Source organism: Miniopterus natalensis, chromosome 11 (assembly GCF_054644295.1).
Source record: "Miniopterus natalensis isolate mMinNat1 chromosome 11, mMinNat1.hap1, whole genome shotgun sequence".
Classification (NCBI taxonomy): domain Eukaryota; kingdom Metazoa; phylum Chordata; class Mammalia; order Chiroptera; family Miniopteridae; genus Miniopterus; species Miniopterus natalensis.
The window spans coordinates 39,132,678-39,153,123 of NC_142091.1; the positions used below are offsets into that span (position 1 = coordinate 39,132,678).

At 40.0% G+C, this 20,446-nt stretch overlaps 1 protein-coding gene across 2 annotated transcripts in view; it reads left to right on the forward strand.

Moving 5' to 3' along the window:
* Positions 1-3,164: 3,164 nt before the first annotated feature.
* Positions 3,165-20,446, forward strand: part of FAM168A (family with sequence similarity 168 member A) — a 129,605-nt gene continuing 112,323 nt past the window's right edge. Inside the window, exon 1 of one of the 2 annotated variants that reach the window (XM_087821668.1) lies at positions 3,165-3,417. The gene's annotated coding sequence lies outside the window, so the exon portion shown is untranslated. The remainder of the gene's footprint in view (positions 3,418-20,446) is intronic. The other variant, XM_087821669.1, reaches the window with a different exon arrangement.

Sequence of the window (20,446 nt, forward strand, 5' to 3'; positions counted from 1 at the left end):
TTGTTGTTGTTAATCTTCACCCAAGGATATTTCTCCCATTGATTTTTTAGAGAGAGTGGGAGGGAGTAGAGAAAGGGAGAGAGAAAGAGAGAGAAACATGGATGTGAGGGAGACACATTGATTGGTGGCCTCCCGCACATGCGCTGGGCCTGGATCAAATCTTCAACCCAGGTACATGCCCTTGACCTGGAATTGAAACCTCGACCCTGGTTAGAGTGACTCTGACACTCTAACCACGGAGTTACACCAGCCAGGGCAGCATATATTTTGATGAAAACTCAATTTAGAAAAATTTAGAAAAGTCAGAAATTGTTTAACTGTGCTATATAGAAAATTTATCAAGGAATTAAATTGGCCTAATGGAGTTAATTGCTTAAATACTTTAACAAATTCATTAATAGTGATATAATTCTGAGTAAAGAGTATACGTGCCAAGACTTGGCAGGGATTTGGAGAGATAATTCTCAAATTAGATGAAGGGTTTGGACTATAAATGGCACTTAATAATATTCAAAACACTTTCATACATATTGTTTGACTGGATTCTCCTAATTAATCTTAGGAGGTGATAGGGCAGGAATCATTCCTTCCATTTATAGATGTAAACACTGAGGTTCAAAAAGGGATTTACTGAAGGTTACTCAGCATGTCCATGGCAAGGTCTAATTTAGGATCTGATTCCCAGATTCCTAGTCCAGTAAGCTTCCTCATATTGATCCCCCTAACTCACTCAGAGAATCCTTTACTCACAGGACAGACCAGACTCCTAATTTTGATCACCCAGCCCCCACTTTTGTCATTAGGAGAAGCAGGGAAAAGGAGGAGGAGGAGTGAAAAGGTTTAGAAGAGGGGCTAGCCAATGCAACTCAGAGAGGGGAAAGAACATAGCCAGCACGTCTTAGGTACTTTTCTTACTATTCTAAGAAAAGAACACAGGGGAATAGGATGTTTATTGGGGGTGGGGGTAAGATTTTAAGGCTGGGAGAATGGGATAAAAAATGAGATAGACAGTTTGAAAAAAGACTGGGCCTGATGTATTTTGAGAAAGTGATTCCTAAGGGATATGAGTATAACTAGATTTAGATGGGGTAAAGCTGACAGACTGGCTGCAGCTGGACTGTTAAACTCTGATCTAGGCAACATGGGCTTTCTCTGGTAGGCCTGTAGTTCTCCTGTGGGATGGCTAGTGGAGCTCAAATGTTCTGGTGTTTCTTGCATGACACTGCAGAATAATACATGAAATCTTAAATATAGTAAGTAATTGAAGACAAGATTTACGCTAAATCAGAGATTATCTGATACCATATTTTATATTCTAGGAGAACTGGACACAGAAGGAAAAAATTTCCTTTAAGTGTCAGACATATTATTCCGTCTATAGACAATGCTTTGTTTAAGTAGAGCTTTGTAGAGCCTTTACAATATCTGTTCCTCCAGCCTCACTCCCCCTCCCCACAGTGATCTCTGGCCCACAGATTAGAAACGACTGCTAGAAAAATCAGTGTGCCTAAAATATGTTCTAGGGAAGGAGGACTTTGCCCTGAGCTTCAAGATTGAGTAGGAGAGCCAGCCGGGCATGGCTCAGCAGCTGAGCATGGACCTAGGATCCAGGAGATCTCGGCTTGGTTCCTGGTGAGGGCACATGCCCGGGTTGCCGACTTGATCCCCAGTGGGAGGCGTGCAGGAGGCGGCGGATGGAAGATGACTCTCTCATCATTGATGTTTCTGTCTCTCTCCCTCTCCCTTCCTCTCTCTGGGATCAATAAAGATATATTTAAAAAAAACCACATTAAGTAGGAGACAAGCGTGTGGAAAGATCAGAAGGAAAAATTTGAGAAGAGACAAGGAAAATTGAGAAAAAATTCTTACTAACGTAATATTCTTTCATGAATTTTAAGTGAACACCATTATTTGTTTTAATAGTGGAACTGTTGAGCTCCCGGAAAAACCAGACAGGCTTAGTCCTGGAGTACCACTGAGGGCAATAGGAAGCCATGGAAAGCTTTTAGGCAGCAAAGATATGGTTGTTGTGTATGGAAATTGTATTTTTGAAAATAGTCTTAAAGCTTTAAAAATCATGTGCTCCTTTTACACATTCAGGCAATATGAAACTTAAAATTACTTGAAGCCTGACACCCTTTCCTCCAAGATAATCACTGATATTTTGGGGAACCTTTTTCTTAAAATCTATTACAGAATATTGTCTCAAACTTCCCGTGAGTTGGACCATTCTAAACATGCTGGTTTGTAATCAATTTCCCCCCCCTCAAGAATAAAGTGTGAATAGCTTTTTATGTCAATTAAGTAGCTCTATAGCATTACTTTAAATGGCTGCTTAGCACTGCATTGTTGGTATCTATAATTCAATCAACCCCTGTTGATAGACATTTCCGCCCCCCCCCCATTATCAACAATGTCATAGAACCACCTCCAGCATCCATTTTTTCCGAACTGTCCGATGGCCTTTTTAAGGTAAATTTTAAAAAGTAATGGAGCTGTGTCAAAAATGATCATTGTCCTTTTTACATTTGGATTCAAGTTGCCGAATGGTCCTCGGATGGCAGCTGCTGCGTTAGTTTTGTGAGGCGGCGGCGGCCGGGCGGCGGCGAGCGGAGTCCCACGGGCGAGCGGATCCGTGCCGGCCTGTCCTCGGCGCCTGGCGCGTCCCTTTCCTTTTCCCTCGCCTTCACTTCTTTTTCTTAACATGGAGGCAGAACCGTGAACTGCGTCTGCCAGCATTTCGCAGGGACGGGAGCAGGAAGGCGGGAGCCTGTGGCGCATGCTGGAGAATGTAGTCCAGCGAGCCGGGGCGGCGGGGGGTGTGTGTGTGAGTGTGTGTGTGAGTGTGAGTGTGCGCAGCGCGCACCCAAAAAAGTTGGCGACTCTGAGAACATCGCCACCTGGGGATGGGGCCGTGGGGCGCCCTCGCTACTCTCACATGTGGTCTTCGAGTCCACAAAAGCCGCCCGCGGACGGCTGGCTCCATTCCATTGTCCGTGCCCGCGGAGGGCGCGGCCCCTCCGCCTCAGGCCGCGGCGGGCGGCGGGCGGCGCGCGGCATGCCGGGAGTTGTGGTCCCAGCTCGCCGAGGCTGCGGGACGTGTCGCGGCGCCGCGCCGGCTCCTCCTTCCCCGCCCTTCTTATAGGTCCCCCCCGCTCCCCCCCTTCGCCTCCGCCTCCCTCGCCCGCAGCGGAGCGTCCCCTCCCCCACCCGTCGGGCTTCTCAGCAGCTACTGCAGAGGATTCTGAGCCGAGTCGCTGAGGAGGAGGAGGAGGCTCCCGGTCCCTGCGCGCCATCCGCCACCTTACTGGACACAGGCGAGGGAGTGAGAGCGTCGCCTCTGTAGCCTCCGGAGAAGACAAGGGCATCGCCGCCTCAGCCACTGCTGCCGCCGTTTTCGCCTGCAGCGGCTCGCCGGTGAGGACCCCCCGCCCCCCCCCACATCCCCCCGGTCCGCTCGCCCTGAGGCTGGGCCGGTGAAGAGCCTGGGAGAATGAGACTGGGGGCTGCGGAGCGCGGGCTGGGGGAAGGGGTTGAGGGCGCGATGGAACGGCGGGCTGGCCGGGGAGACTTGTCCAGGCGCGGGCTGGGGGTGGGGTGGGGTGAGGGTGGGACCCGAGCAGGTTGGGGGGGCGGCAGGGGAAGGGGACTTTTCTGTGGGGAATAGCGGGACCTGAGACGGGAGCGTGGGGTTTGGGGGGTTGGGGTGGAATTTGGGATGGTTTTGGGCGAGCTGGATGATGAGACTGGAGTGGGGTGGCTTTTAATGGGGGAGGGGACTGAATGAAGGTGGCGGATTTGGGGTTGGCTTGGAGCAGTTGACAGTTTGGGATCCGAGCTGGGGTGCGGGGTAGGGGGTAATTTCAATAGAGAGTGGGATTGCAGGGTTGGATAGGACACTTGGGGGGGGTGTTAATTCAGGAGGGTGCAATCTGCGGTGGACCTAGGGCAAGCGGATAGGGGTGGTAGGAGCTGGGAGTGAGGGGCTTGGCGGGGGTAGAGACCTGGGCTTGAAGTGGGCGTTTGTCATCTAGGGGTGGTGGAATTTGTGGAGACTTAATGCATAGCGTGGGTTAGGAGAGCAGAGGAGGTAGAATTTGGGGTTTTCCTGGGGAGTGTTTGTGGAGGTTGGAATACGAGCTGGTGGGGATAGGACTTGCAATGAGGGGAGTGTGATGGTGAGCTGGCAGGAGGGGGTTAAATTAGAAATTAGGCCCAAAATTGGCGGGTGAGGATTGAAATTGGGAGGGGGCACAGTGGGATAGGATTTAGGGTGGTCTTAGAGCCTCTGGAAGGGGCATTGGTCGCTCCTTGGATGCAGGGTCAAGGCAGAGGGCACAGAAGAGGCTGCTGAGCTGGACTCAGTGAAAGAATAGTGGCAGGTGGTGAGCAGGGTTGGGGGATGGTATCTTGAAGAAAATGTCCCTTGGTCAAGGTGGCAGAGGGAGTTTTGGAGAAAGAATGTCTGAGATGAACTAGTAGGACAGGAGAGGTGATTGCTGATGGTGAGGGGGCAGAACGGTTATTTAAGGAGTGGGAGACATGGAGTTGGTGTGGATGGGGCAGAGAGGATGGAGAGGGGCAGTGAACAGTGCTGGGAAGAGGTGGGTTGGATGAAAAAAAAAGAATTTGGATTGTCTTCAAGAGACAGAAGAGGGTTAAGGGTGAACTTAAACAGCTTTGGAGGCTGTGGTTTGGGGAGAGACAGTAATCAGAGAGGACTTTGTAAGGGAGAGAGAACGCATATTAAAGATTCTCTTTCCTAGAGGACATCTTAAGCTGTTAGTTTAATCTTATTTTTTCATTTATGTTAGTATCATATTTGGATGTAAATCAACCCAAAGGATAAAGTTGAGAGAGGCTTCAGTTAAAGTAGAATTAAGGAGGGGAGAGTGTCATCTATTTCAGGCGTACACCTTGTAGATAGTGTGGTTTGGGTCTGGACCACCGTAATGAAGCGAGTATAGCAATCAAGCGAGTTGTGATCTTATTGCTGGTGGAAGGTCTTGCCTTAAATTTGTAAAAACTGCAACATCTGTGAAGTGCAATAAAGCAAAGTGCAATAAAATGAGATATGTCTGTGTTCATATAACAAGAAGGTTGGGAGAAAAAACCCAGTCCCAAACTAAAGGTAACGATAAAACTGGAATGTGACAGTTATCTTTCTATATGATACCCCTGCCTTCTCCTTTCTGCCCTCCCCCTTGTGCTTTTAAAAATTACTCCTGGAATTTGGAATTAAATAGATAGGATGGGCTTGAGGTAGCATTCCTTGCTTGAGAACTGGTGAATAAGACTGAAAAATATGAGGCTGAATTTATTTCCTAGTCAGGGAGTGTGCATGTATGCAGAAAGAGCTTAGGCCTTTTTTTTCCCTCTTAAAATTGATGGCTTGAGGACTCCATTTATTGGTGTCCTGGTTTGCAAGGCAATTAGGCCCATCATTGTATTGCAGGCTAATAATCCTGAGATGAATCTTGGCACCAGTGCTTTATGTAAACAGAGAGGACAGGAAATATAGAAATGTCATAAATATTCATTGGTAAGATGGTTTGGTATTGATGGAGTTTTTCATTTGATTCTCTTCCGACATTACTTGATAAGATTTATAATAATTGGACTATATTTCTGTAGATTGAATTTTCTTCTGAAGGAATTCAGGTGGTTAGAATTCTATCAGGTGTGGATAAATAAAGCATATAGAATAATTTTATTTTATTTTTTAGGGGATGACATTGATGTAGACACATTACATTAACTACAGAAGCAGTATCTCCAATTTTTTTTTTTTTCAATCCTCACCCGAGGATATTTTTTCCATTGTTTTTCAGAGAGAGTGGAAGGGAGGGAGAGAGAAAGAGAAACATTGATGTGAGAGAGACACATTGAATGGTTGCCTCCCACACATCCCACTGGGACCCAGTATTGAGCCTGCAACCAAGATACGTGCTCTTGGCGGGAATTGAACCAGGGATCTTTCAGTCTGCGGGCCGACACTAACCACGGAACAAAACCCGCTAGGGCATTATCTCCAATTTTATTTAAAGCTTCATAATATGGTTATTCTCATGGCAGAATAGTGATGCTGGGAAGTAGAGAGAGGTGTGCATGGGAGACACATCTTTAGGGATACAGTTTTCTGGACTTAATTGCATTAACTATGATATGTTAAAGAAGTGGCTGTTGATTTTAGAGCTCAAACAGAAAAAAATGGGGAGGAATGTAAAGAGACTAAAATTGGCATCAATGGGTCAAAATCATTTGTTTTTTGTTTAAGCTTCAGAGTTCAGCTCACAATTTTCCTTGGTTTTCACAGTTAAGCATATTAAAATACTCAATATTTAGAATGTTTTTTTTTTGTTTTTTTTTTTGGTAGTTCCAAAATGGGTAGAATGATGGAAGGTTAGACTTATGCTCAGAATGAAAGATTTTGTGTGTGTTATTAATGAGGAAGCTTTATTACAATAAAAATCAGGTTTGAGCAGTTACCTGTCTTTCGATGAGAGTGTAATATAATTAATGCATCATTTCTCCTCATAACTTTACTTTGGGGTCCTGACATTGCTTTTGTGGATCTGCAGGCTTGATTTAGAGGTGGGATATTTATATTTTTAAAGCCCTAGCTTTTCGAAGCTCAAAATGAAAAGTAATTGCTTGGGAGAAATGTCTTGGTGGATTTCCCTGCCTCTCACAATTGTGGTCACCTGTGCTATAGAAATGTATGTAAAGTGTTTTAGTATATCTTTACCTCATTAGATTTGTCCAGTATTCTGGTGAGAAGGGGAGAGCAGAAGGAGGCATTAGTAGACAGGCACGTTGGTAGAATGACTAGCCTGTAAATTTAGGGGTCAAAAGTCCTGGATTGAAATCCCCATTTCAGAATTTGATAGCTCAGTGATTTCAGTAAAGTCCTTAAAAACCTTTCATACTTACTGGTAATGATTATACAACATTGTGAATGTTCTTAACTTCCACTGAATTATATACTTAAATATGGTTAAAATGGTTTAAAAAAAACTTTCATACTTCACAAAGCTGTCAAGGGGAACAAATCAGTTCATGTCCTGAAATAACTTTATGTCCTGAAAACACTGCGTATATGAAATATTTGCTCAATATTTATTTATTTACTTATTGCCTGCTAAGTGCCAGGGGAAATGAAAATGAACAAAAACCAGCTTTCAGTGTAGTGGGAGAGACAGACGATTTAAATATAGTGAGAGAAGTGAGGCAAAACTAATGTGGTGGTGAAGAGCGTGGGTTCTGAGGTTTGTCTACCATTTATTAGTGTGCGACCTTGGGCACAATGGCCTCATCTGTAAAGCTGGCATAAGAGACATAATCTAATAAAGTTGTTTTGAGAATTAAACAGAAAAATCTATGGAAAGCATTTAACACTGTGTGTTACGTAGTACACATTAAAAAATATTAGTTGTTGCATTATTAGATAGGAAGACTAGAATGTGAATAGCCTTATATGTCCTATCATTGAGTTCTTAGTATTGTGATGTTCTACTACTTATTAAGGAGGTAGGTATTAATTTGCATTGTCATCTCATAGTTTACCTGCATATTTGCATGTTTGTACGGTAGTCTAGGAACTTTAAACAGTGAAGTAGTAAACATATGTTAGCTGTTAGCTTTCTCATCAATAAAATAAGAAGAAAAAACTCCTGTGAGAGGTTAAATGACTTAAGGTTATTGTCAATAAGTGGAAGAGTCTGGGTTACAGTCCCCAAGTTTGGATTCCTTAGCCCTGTTTAGTCGTCTTGTTAAATTGAGCAACACTCCATATGTATAAAAGTGCATATAACATACATCTCCAACTTAAAGAATGGTAAATTGAATGCCTGTTTTTGCTATCAGCTTAACAAAAGGGAGGTTTCTACTACCTTTAAAGCGTCTTGCAAATTCCCTCCTTCTTTCTCCCTCAGAAGTAATGGATTTCCTAAATTTTTTGTAAACCATTCCCTTGCTTTTCTTTATAGTTTTACCAAACAATTACATGTTCTAAACAATATATTTTTTACCTTTGCAACTTTATGTAAATAGAATTATAATGTAAGTATTCTAATGCGACTTGCTTTATTCTTCCTGTTGTTTTTTAACTTTAAAAGAGCTTTATTTCTTCCACTGTTAAAATAACATATTCTCATGGTAGAAATTGAAAATTACAAAAAAGTAAAAGGGAGCAAAATTATTGTCTGTAGTCCCATTACCCAGCAACACTTCTTAATCTAGATAGCAAGAAGAAGCCAGTTTGCATTTATGGATGATCAGATTATCCAGGTGTGGATCAATCATACTTGGAAATAGGAATCGGAGGGAGTAGTAGCAGCCTTTGTGAGCTGTGAAAGAGCACTGTCTTAGAGCTTTTTTCTCATTGGCAGGAGTTCTTTCTTTGCTAGAGACTAATTCTTTGTTATACCTGCTTAGAGCTTCATATCATGTTTCAATAAATCTTTTGGTCAGAATTTTTGTGCATCTTTCTTTTTGCAGAAAAATAGTCTGGTACATTGATTCTTACCTGATTGTGCAGGAGGGTCTGTTATCTGATGTACAGAGTACCATGAATAGGATACATAGTATACATATCAGTTACACATATCAGAAGCTTAGCAACCTAAACATCAAGAATTTTTTGTCTAAGAGATTTGAAATCCAAATTCATTCATTATCTGTTAGAGCTTCAGTTTACTTATCTGTAAAATCAGGCTCAGATATGAGATAAGTGTGAAAATACTTCTTAAACTGTAAAGGACTATATAAATGTTAGTTCTCTCCCCCCCCCCCCCCCCCCCCAGTTTATAAAACAAATCAGGAGAGCACCCCACACAGAGGTAAAAAGCCTGCTGTATTTGGTTTATTGCCTTTCTGAAGGGTTTTGCCAATGGAGGAGGGAGTACATAGTTCACAGTTTCTCCCTTGAAACTTGAAGATTGTTGGATATAGTGGGATGGAGAAGGTGCTAAAGGACTTTCTCCTAGGGAATTTATGGGACCTGGTTCCACATTAATTGTATTTACCAGCTCAAAATGAAACTATTGAAGTAGCAAATGCAATATACAAACAAACATAGTCTTTTCCTTGTTAGTTTTCTACCTGTAACTTATTACAGAGACAGAATAAAGTAAGATGAATTATTTGTGCATATGTAGAGGGGGGATGATACGCCATTGTTGGATTCTTCTGTGGGTTACAGAGATAAGAAGGACAGAGAGTCTGGAACATCGACTGACACATACATACTTTGTGCTTAATATGGTAGCTACAATTATTATTTTAATTTTACTTATGAATTTTTTAAAGCTGTTTTTTCCTCCAGGATATTGTTATTCAGTATTTTCCTGGGCTACATCTCCCCTCACTCATTTTGCGTTTGTATTATAAATTTATTTTAATATTATCATAAGTAAAGAAAAAAAAAGAAAATAAACTGCAATGCAGTCCAGGGCTAAGGAGCTAGTAGTCTTAGGTTGACAGATATGTTTAAGACATTTATTCAACAAATATCTATTGAGTGATTATTAGATGATAGTAAGGGAGTGCTGGGAGTATGGGATACAAAAATTAAAATTTCCTGCTTTAAGGAGTTTATAGCTTATAGTCAATCTAGTGGGGAGACAGACATGTCACAGATAATTTTAGAATAGTGTGATAAGTGCTGCAGTGGGGTGTGGACAAGGGGCATGGGGAAGATGGAGGTTGGCATGGCCTGATCTGCCTGGGGGAGCAGGAAAGAGATTTGCTTGAAGGAGTTAATGCCTGAGTTGAGACCTGAAGGGTATGTGGATGTGCTGGGGAAGGAGAGGTTAAGAAGGGTTCATGTTATCAACAACATAGTTTTCCTTGATTATTCCCCCCCAGTGGCCTTGGTTTGCACCGTTTTTTAAAGGCTTTTCTGGCATGTACACCAACTGTAAAAACCAAATAAACAAATACCTAAATATGCTGTACTGTCATGCTTTTTTTCTTTCCATATGCTGTGCCTTCTACCTGGATAGCCCTCTCCCTACTGAATTCCTTAATCTTTACTTTGTCCATTAGATGAAGTGTACTAATGAACATATTTATGCTTTTTGCTCTTTTCAGTTTGTTGTTTAGCAGGAAGAGATTTTTGAAGCTGTTGAAACTAGCAGAAATTTAAGAAGAGATCTTTATTGATTCTGCTTTCTCAGTAAATGTTGATATTCCTTAGGGTTGGCTTCTTAGCTCCCTGGACTTTTTAAGTTCTTTCCTTCAGTCGTCTTGCCCACTCTATTGACTTTTACTGTTACCTATATGCTGATGACTCAAATTTCTGTCTTTAGCTCAGAGCTCTCTCCTGAGCTCCGGTCTTGTATATCTCACTGGCTACTGGCCACTCATATGCATCTATTTAGATGATTCTCAAATTCAGTAGCTGCAAAACAGAACTCATTTTCCCCATCTACTTATTCTGACCTCCCCCATTTTGTACTCCCTCCCCCACAAAAAGTTAGAATCATCTTTCTGTAGTTTTGTCCTAACATAAAGATACTACCACTCATTCATTCATTCAAGATGTGAATCTGTGCCATTAGTCTTCTCCCTTCTCATAGTCAAAAATAAATCTGTAAATATTTCTGCAATTCATCTCCCCTTTCCTACTATTACTGACTTGTTCAGACTCTAACCTTACCTGGACAAGTGCACTAGCCTCCTAACTGGTTTCTGTATCACCCACATAGTAAACCTATATTCTACACAGCAGCCAGAACATCTACCCAACAGGTATAAATGTCTGTGCCACTCCCCTCCTTAAATCCCTTCTTTGGCTCTGAAGTCTGAGCTCTTTGCCATGACATTAGGCCTTCTGTGACCCTCCTGCCTAATTTCCCATTACTGGTAATAATGAGCAGCATGTAGTTTCTACAGATATCTTGCACACCTTTGCTCAGGCCGTTTCTCCTTTTATTCATCCTTCTGGGTTGAGTGCATCTTCTCCTAAGAAACCTTTCAGAACTCTGAAGGTTGTCATAAGTGTCCCCATTTTGCTCACAGTGAACATCCAGTGCATGTCTCTGTTATAGTAATTGCCCTGTATTAGAAAAATGAACTATTTGTTCCTTCACTTAACTGTAAGTTTCTTGGGGGCAGGGACTGTGTCTTAGTCATCTTTATAGTCCTAACTCCTGGAGGGTGCCTTGTGAATGATTAGTTTTTGAACCGAACTCAGTAAGGATAGATGACAAACCAGTAGTATGATATTCTAATGGGAAGTAAGGTGATATGTGTTTTTCTAGATATAGGTTTTTATTTATTTACAATGAAATTTAGAATTTAATTGAATTGATAAAGAATTTGATGATGATGATGTTGTATAACACAAGGTTCGAAAGTAGAAGAGAACAAGATGGTGTGCTCAGGGTTTGGCAAATGCTTTCTGTAAAAAATATTTTAGGCTTTGTGGGCCACATGCAGTCTCTGTTATTTCTTCTTCTTTTTCTCCTCATTTTCCCCCTTCCTCATCTCCCCCCCCTTCCCCTCCTCTTTATGTTTTATTTTTAGCTCACAGGCCATACAAAAACAGGTCATGGGTATGCCATAGCTTGACAGTCTCTGGTGTGTTACCAGAAATCAAACTTGAAGTTGTAGAATATTGATAAGCAAAGAGACTAAAGCAAGTTTGTATTTCTTGTTTTATTTATTATAAAATTTAGTTCCTTGGGCAGTTAGGCATATCTTTAGTATTGAAAACAATTGTACATAATATTTTCTGTCAAACTGCTCTGTTTATTTAAAAGTTTAACATTTTTTAAAAAGGGCCATTGATCTCTTTTTGAAGGTACTCTAAGAACACCTTGGTTCATAAAGCTCCAACACAACTCTCCCTCCTCCCTCCGTTTAGGCAGGTGTCTGGGTCCTTTCAGAATATGCCTGCTTTTCTGATGATATAGACTGTGCTTTTTTAAAAATAACAGACATTTAGGCCTGGTGGGCATGGCTCAGTGGTTGAGCGTCGACCTAGGATCCAGGCAATCGGGGTTCAATTCCAGGTGGTCAGGGCACATGCCTGGGTTGCGGGCTCCATCCCCGGTTGGGGGCGTGCAGGAGGCAGCCGATCAGTGACTCTCTCATCATTGATGTTTCTATCTCTCTATCCCTCTCCTTTCCTCTCTCTGAAATCAATAAAGATATATTAAAAAAAAAATTTTTTTTTGAAGGAATGCTGGGCTGATACATTTTTCACGGTAAATGTTACTCCCTGGCTGAATTGACATTGTGATCGTGATTTACCTTCTGATCATGTCCTTCAATCTTGACAGTTTCTGCTGATGCTCATATTTTCTAACCTCAGTTTTATAATTTTCCTACATATCCTAGTTTTCAAATGTGTTCTCCTTTCTCTTTTATTTTGAGTTGATAGCAAAAACCATCTGTGTGTATAGTTACACTATTTATACTTCTGCAAATAAAATTATACTATTTTATTTGATCTACAGTGTATAAGTTGGTCATGTTGTATTGTTTTCATTTTAAGGATGAAGTAATCAAGACTCAAAAGGCCTTAGGATTAGTAGAGTATGAGGATGGAAAGACAAAGGGACATAATATTTGAGTGATAGGCAATATGCTGGGTGCTTTCATAGAATTTGATTCTCACATTTACACTATAGGGCATTGTGCCCATTTTACAGAAGAGGAAACTGAAGTAACTTAGGCTTGTAGGAGTTAAATAGTTTGCATTTGGCTACATAGCTAGTAAGAGAAGAGAAAAACTTGTATTAAAAACCTGATCTGCCTTGCTTCAAAGCTCTTTGTTCTTTTTACTGTACTATATATAAAGTTCCCTGGTTTTAAACTCTTGTCTCTGAGAAGTATCTTGGCTATACATTAGAATCACCTGCAGATCTCTTAAGAAAAAAGACATGTTCCAGTTCTAACAGAATTATCCTAACAGAACTTCTCTGGGTGAGCCTAAGGCAGGTGTGTATGGGTTTGTTTATATAGAAAATAGAGCCCTGGCCAGTGTGGCTCAGTTGACTGAGTATCATCTCATACACTGAGAAGTTGCTGGTTCAATTCCTGGTCAGGGCACATGCCCAGTAGGGGGTGTGCAGGAGGTGGCCCGTTGATGTTTCTGCCTCTTTCCCCCTCTCCTGTCCTCTCTCTTTCTAAAATCAATAAAAGCACATTAAAGAAAAAGAAAATATAAAAGAAAAAACATAAAAGAATGAAACATTGATTTGTTGTTCCACTTATTGGTTGGTTCTTGTATGTGCCCTGACCATGGATAGAACCTGCAACCTTGGTGTATCAGGATGATTTTCAAACCAATTGAGCTACCTAGCCAGGGCAAAAAAGGTATTGAGATACACACACACACATATATAATATAAAAAAAGTGCTCAAGAAGTGTAACCGCAACTCAGATCAAGAAAGGAAACATTATACTTCCCTACAAGGTAACCAATATTGTGACTTCTAATACCATAGGTTACTTTTTCCTCTTTATGAACTTTTGTAAGGTATGACTGAGTTATTATTGTACTCAACTTTGTGAGAGTCATTTATGTTTCTTTGTGAAGTAATAGTTTGTCCTTGCTCATTGCTTTGTGGCAATAGTTCTCAAACATTTTGGTGTCTTCACTCTTAGTAATTATTGAAGACCCTAAAGAGCTTTTGTATGTGGGTTATATCTATCAATATTTACTGTATTAAATATTAAAACTGAGATTTAAAAAATGCTTATTTAAAAATAACCCTATTAAATGTTAGCATATATTTAAGAAAATAACTGCATTTATCCCAGGCCCCAAAAAGTGAGAAAAATATTTTACATTTTTCTTCTTTTTTTTAGAAATATGTTTTTATTGATTTTAGAGAGAGGAAGGGAGAGAGAGAGAAAAAAAAAATCTATGGGAGAGAAGCAGTGATTGGCTGCCTCCTACAGATCAAGGCCACAGTCCAGGCATGCGCCCTGACTGGGAATCAAACCAGTGACCTCTTGGTGCATGGGTTGATGTGCAACCACTGAGCAACACTGGCCAGGCAATATTTTAGTTTTCCAAATCTCTTTACTCTGGACTGGATACATATATGCTTTTATATTCTGTATCTTGCAGTTGGTTGTTTTGCTGATAGTATATAAAGAAAATGTAGTCCCACATGTATATGTGGCTAGAAGAGGGGAAGAATGTTTTATTGCTTTTAAAAGTAATTGTGGATTTTCTTTTTAGATACTATACCAAAACTTGACAATTGGTAGTTTCTTAAAGGCCCATTGTTTTGTGGAATTTGAAACCATATCAAGGAACTTTTTATATTCTGTTACATTAAAATTCCATTAGTGTTTTCTTTTTTGAATGGATGTTCTACCCATGCATGATATTGTAACATGCATTGGTCATTTTGGAAAATACTGGTTCACTGCATTATGCAGATTTGCTCTATGTTGATATATTCTATTATACAGTGTCAAAAAATCACATTTGTTAATATCACCACCAATCTCATCAGATAAGTCTTTTTAAATTTTTGCTTGAAAGCTCAAATTTTATCATTGGAACAAATACTGACAGTTGTTTTCCTTGACGTGACAGCCTCACATTGTTCATTTTTGAAAAAATGTCTGCCAGACATCTATGTCTGAATAATCATAGTTTGTCTGCCAGTCATTCTTTCAAGTAAAAATGGTGTTTTATGAAAAGAGCAGCTAGTTCAGCTTGCAACTCAATTGCACAAGTGCTTTTAGTGCTTTTCCTTAAGACAACTTTTGTAGTTTGGTATGCAGGAGAAATGCTTTATGTGTATTTCCCATATCACAAAATATTCAAAAGATGTGTAGTTGAGGATTGAGATTTAATGAAATTAATAATTTTTGTGGCTTCATGAACATTTTTAAACTATATTATTTAAAAATAATAACTTTCAATTACAGTTGACATTCAATATTAGTTTCAGCTATATAGTAGCAGTTGACATTCAATATTAGTTTCAGCTATATAGTAGCACAGTTGACATTCAATATTAGTTTCAGCTATATAGCAGCTATATAGTTAGACATCTATATAACTTATGAAGTGATCCCCCTGATAAATCTAGTATCCCCCTGGCACCATAGTTATTACAGTATTATTGATTGTATTCCCTATGCTGTACTTTACATCCCCATGACTGTTTTGTAACTGCCAATTTGTACTTCTTAATCCCTTCACCTTTTTCATCCAGCCCCCCAAGCCCTCTCCCAGCTGGCAACCATCAGTTTCTCTTTTATGTGTATGAGTTTGTTGCTCTCTTGTTTATTCACTTATTTTGTTTTTTAGGTTCCACATGTAAGTGAAATCATATGGTATTTATCTTTTTCTGTCTGATTTAATTCACTTAGCACAATACCCTCTAGGTCCATTCGTGTTATTGCAAATGGCAAAATTTCACTCTTTGATGGTTGAGTAATTTTTTATTGTATATATGTACTACATCTTCTTTATCCAGTTTTCTGTCCATGGACACTTAGGTTGCTTCCATATCTTGGCTGTTGTAAATAATGCTGCAGTGAACATAGAGATGCATATGTCTTTTTGAATTAGTATTTTAGGTTTCTTCGGGATAAATACCCCAAAGTGGAATTGCTGGGTCCTTCTTTGTCTCTTGTTATAGCCTTTGTTTTAAAGTCAGTTTTGTCTGATATAACTACTATTATTACCCCAGCTTTTTAATTTTCATTTTCATAAAATATATTTTTCCATCCCATTACTTTCAATCTGTGTGTCTTTCTATCTGAAGTGTGTCTCTTATAGGCAGCATGTGTGTGGGTCTTGTTTTCTTATCCATTCAGTCATCCTGTATCTTGATAGGAGCATTTAATCCATATACATTTAAAGTTATTATTGATAGATATGTAGCTATTGCCATTTTATTATTTACATTTTTTGTCTTTATTTTCTTCTTTTTAAAAATATGTTTTTATTGATTTTTTTTAGAGAAAGAGGAAGGCAGAGAGAGAGAGAAACATCGATCTGTTGCCTCCGGTATATACCCCAACTGGGAACTGAACCTGCTTCTTGGGCATGTGCCCTGACTGAATTTGAACCAGTGACCTTTCAGTGCATGGGATGACATTCAACCAACCAAGCCACACCAGCCAGGGTTGCTTCTTAAAGAAGTCTCTAACATTTCTTGTGATACTGGTTTGATGAACTCCTTTCACTTTTTTTCCTCTCGTCTCGATGAAGAACATTCTTTAGCGAAACTGAAACTGGCTCCTTTTTTTTGGCATGTCTGAAGAATGCAGTTTGGTGTCACTGCCTTGATTCAATACAAGATGGTGTGTGTGTGTGTGTGTGTGTGTGTGTATATAATTTATTTTAGAGAGAGAGGGAGAAAGGGGGGGAAGAGAGAGAGAAACATCAATTTGTTGCTCCACTTATTTATGCATTCGTTGGTTGATTCTTGTATGTGCCCTGACCGGGGATGGAACCTGCACCCTTGGCGTCCTGATACGACGCTTTAACCAACTGAGCTACCCTGCCAGGGCCAAGGTGGTATATTTTTATATTTTGGTATAATTGTAACACTTTTTGTGATACTGGTTTGGTGGTGATGAACTCCTTTAGGTATTTTTTTTTGTCTCGGTGAAGAACATTCTTTAGTGAAACTGAAACTAGCTTTTTTTTTTTTTTTTTTGCGTGTCTGTGAAGAATACGGTTTGGTTTGGTGTCACTGCTTTGATTTAATGAGAGATGATATATTTTTATTTATTAGTATGATGATGTTTCAAGTCTTTGCTTATTTCTTAAGGGGGGAATAGGTGGTTTTGTTACACTGTTTTGAAAGCCAGCATGAATGCAGTTGATTTTTCCTTGGCTTAATAGAATCAAAACACTTTAGAATTGAGCAGTTTTATAACTTTGTCATGATTTTAAAAAATCATTGGGCTTGGTGGTGCTTTACCTTGTGGTAAAGGAAAAGTATGAAGTGGTCTTTAGGGAACTGTGCATAGCTGTGTGTAAAAGTGTTTCTCGAGGTATGTTATTGGGTCTTCCTACCTTTAACCTGGAATATTTGCAGTAGGAAAAAAAAATGCAAATGAAGCCACAGCCAAGTAATCTTGTGTCATGACTTTGATTTTTCACTGTGATTAGGTAGAGGAGAATGGAGAAGATAGGCTAGACAAGTCAGTACTGAGCATTATTTTACCTTTCAGCCAGCACCCTTATACAGCCTGGAACCTTAGTTCTGGAGGGAGGAGAATTAACATTCATTGTGGTAGGCCCTTTATGTGTGTTATCTTATTTAAACTCACAATTATCCTGTAAGGTGGTCATAATTATTAAATTTATTTGTGAGAAAATTTAGGCTCAGAGATCTGGAGCCTGCTCGGGTTTATCCCCAAACTCTCCTGCCTCCAAAGCCTGTTGAGTGCTCTTTCCTCCATGCTGTGCTGTCTTCCAAGGACATAGTCTCACTGATTATTTGTGTATCCTTGGTACCTGGAACCTGGTAGTGCTTAGTACGTTTTTGTTGAATAATTAAGTCAGTACTAAATGAGTGAACCAGTTTTTACAGAGTAGGATGTAATCTAACTCCTCTGGACTACTGTGTAGATTAGTGCTACAAAGTTACATACTAGGGTCCAATCACCATCTGTTGCTATGGGGAAAGGATGAATCTTCTTAATGATAAACTCTATAAAACTATTTAAATAATTTGGATATTTAGGAATTGAAAAGACCTAACGGGATGCATTTTCCTTAGATTGTTAATGATCTCTTCAGAAATAGGTTTTATAGCCCTGTCCAGCGTGGCTCAGTGGTTGGAGCGTCGGCCCATGCACTGAAGGGTTTCGGGTTCAGTTCCTGGTCAAGGACACATACCTCAGTAGCATTCAGTCCCAGCTCCGGCTGGGGCTTGTGCGGGAGGCAACCAATTGATGTGTCTTTCTCACATCGATGTTTCTCTCTCTCCTTCTCCCTCCCACTCTCTCTAAAACAATGGAAAAAAATATCCTCGGGTGAAGATTAACAGACAGACAAAAAAGGAATAGGCAATAAATCTGTTTTGCCATGTTTCCCCTCTCACTAGCAATGAGACCTTGGGCCAATTACTTTACTTTTCTGTGTCTCTCTTTTTTTTAATCTTTACAAGGGGAAGGGCAGTAATAACAGTACATAATTCCTAGATAGTTGTGAGGATTGAATGAGATAATTCATATAAAGAATTTATCATAGTGCTTGGCATATATAATTCATAAATGGTAGCTGTTATTCATATTCTTCCTGAATGAAGTTTGGGACTTAATGTGACTTTGAGCAAGTGAAGAAGAAATAATATTTTGGCTTTTAATGCATTTTTATTAGAGAAATAAAGCACCGAATGTATTGGTGTTTGTATTTTGGGATTTGTTTTCCGATTATAGTTTACTTGGTCTTCCTGGTAATGAAGCTCTAATTTTGACCGTTTGCCCAGATTTCTTGGTGAACCAGTGCAGGTATGGTATGGCCTTTGACTCTCCAACTTTTTCTTTTTGTTAACCCTCACCCAAGGATACTTTTCCCATTGATTCTTTGGAGAGAGTGGGAGGGAGGGAGGGGGGAGAGAGAGAAACATAGATGTGAGAGACACACATTGATTGGTTGCCTCCCACATGCGCCATGACTGGGGGCCAGGGAATGTACCTGAAATCCAGGTACGTGCCCTTGACTGGAATTTAACCCATGACCCTTTGGTCCGCAGGCTGACGCTCTCACCGTTGAGCGACGCTGACCGGGGCTACTTTCAATCTTTAAATTCTGTTGTCTAGATGAAGCAGGTTGGATTGCTCTGGACAGTTCACAGAGATTGATACTTTTTTCTAAATTAAAAATGTCAGTGAATGTGAGAAACATCCCTTCCTAAATTTTTTCTAACTATTACTAGTCATCACTAAGAGGATTCAATATTTCTCCATAGTAGCCTGCCACAGAACCAAAGGAGGAGTGTGTTTTTAAAATTTTCTACATTTATTTATGTTGGTGGTAATAGTATCTATATTCTTGAGATTTATGGCTTTGATAGTACATTTTGATTAGGCTGTGGAGTTATGGAGGGGGAAACCACCTATCCATTCTAAAAGAGTATATTTGAAAGCCTGCCTGCCCTTCATCCAAGTGTCATTGTAGGTATACTGTCTCCTAGATGGAAGTTAGCATGTCACTCTTGAATACTTAAAATCTTTGAGATTAAAGTCTAGATTCCCTAGGATCGTATGTAAGGCAGTTCAGTGTCCTCTTCCTAACTCCCTCTTCAGTGTCATTCATTGTTTGTCTGTCCTCCCAGATATCACATTTTGCCTAGTACTAATGAAGTGTACATACGTTGTACTGTATTTGCAGTTCTCTAGCTGTGCCATGCCTCTTCAGTGTCTTTGCACATGGTCTTCTCTGGGCTTGGACATCTCTTTGCAACTCTTAATTGGTCTAACTCCTACTACTCAGCCTTTAAGACTTAGCCCAGGAGTTAACCTTTTCCAGAAAGCTTTTCTTGACTTTCCCAGATTGGGATGGGATGCCCCATCTTTGGGTTCTCTTGATTGTCATTGTCCATTTATTTATTATTTATTGGTCTTCTTCACTTGTGGTGGGTAGGGATTGCAGCTGATCATCCTTTTATTCTCAAGAACCCATTTTTGGACCTTGTACAGAATAGGCATCAGTAAGAATAGGCATCTTGTTAAATAAACCCATAATTTCAGGCTGGTCTGTTAGCAGCTGTAATTTCCCACCCAGTTGTAGTTACTTTATGTTGTTCTTGGCTGAGTTTTAGTAGAATGACTTTTCTGTTGTGGCCATTGCACCTTCCCCTAACCCCCCTTGTGTTGTTTCTACTACACTTCAGTCCGCTCTCATGAAGCTTTCCTTTAATCTTTGCCCATACATTGGTCAGTGGTGCTGTGTATGCAGTAGATACGTTGATATTCAGAACGAACTTGATTTGTAAGTGAGCCTGAAATCTCACTTGGAATGAATGAAGGTCACATTGGTAAATGGAGAAGTTGGGATCTTATGATTGCTTTTCTAACTCTTGGTTCTTTTCTCTGCTTCCAAGTTTTCTCTTAATTAACCTTTGGTCAGTTTTAACTTTTAGATAACATAAAATGAATGCTACAAAACCGTTTTATCAGTACTCTCTTGTGCATTTGAGTTTTTGAACCTAAATATAGGATTTGACTTCTCTGTTACAGTAGTGGACTCACAGACTTTAAGAAATGTGGGGTAATGCACCTCAACCATAAGTAAAAAAAAAAAAAAGTGGGGTATTTATGACTGCCCTATTAAGCCCTTAGTAATTCTTGACAGGTGATTTAAATTTTGGCTTCCAAAAAATATTTTGCTGGAGTCTTAGTACCAGACAAAAATAATCATTTGTGCATACATTTATTTAATTAACATGCATATCAAGCTTTGTACTAGGTAGGTTCTGATGATACGCAGAAATGAGTAAGATG